Source organism: Atta colombica, unplaced genomic scaffold (assembly GCF_001594045.1).
Source record: "Atta colombica isolate Treedump-2 unplaced genomic scaffold, Acol1.0 scaffold107, whole genome shotgun sequence".
Lineage (NCBI taxonomy): Eukaryota > Metazoa > Arthropoda > Insecta > Hymenoptera > Formicidae > Atta > Atta colombica.
In genome coordinates this window covers 172,502-173,071 of record NW_017259192.1, presented here as the reverse complement: position 1 = coordinate 173,071, position 570 = coordinate 172,502, and the positions used below count along the sequence as shown (strand labels likewise).

The following is a 570-nucleotide window of genomic DNA, read 5'->3' as shown; positions in this document are numbered from 1 at the left end:
GAAAAATAATAAATATTAATTATATTAATTTATATATATTTTTCAAAAGGTCTATTTTTTAAATTAACGTTTGATAATTTTTTAAAAATAAAATAATCAATAACTCATAGATGTTAATATATCGGTGATCGAATTAACTCTTATTTTAATTTAAGATAATAAATTCGTGAAAATTTAAATACACATAGAAAATGTGCATGATCGAAAAAAGGAACAGAAAGATTAAAAATCTTAAATGAATATTTTTAAGATTTAAGAAACGATAAATTTCTTTACAGTTTTTCTAATTTAATTTAGGAGGATTATTAGCATTTCAGACTGATTGTATTGAAAGTCCGAAAGTTATCGGCGCGCAATCATATCTGAAATAAATTGATTCAATAAAGAATTTATATTGTATTGAAATATTTAACTTTGACTATGATTCTCTCGTATTTGATGTATCTTAAATAAATATTTCATCTATTGAATATAGATGCATTGTTTCAAAATGAATAGGCTTGCTAAAAACTCTGTACCAATCGGTATATTAAATTCTATATATATTAGGTTATATCTAACGGGAAAAAC

The 570-nt window shown here is 21.8% G+C and overlaps 1 protein-coding gene across 9 annotated transcripts in view; it reads right to left on the bottom strand.

Moving 5' to 3' along the window:
- Window positions 1–570, bottom strand: part of LOC108692855 (antichymotrypsin-2-like) — a 34,360-nt gene that overhangs the window by 10,405 nt on the left and 23,385 nt on the right. The gene's annotated exons all lie outside the window — the stretch shown is intronic.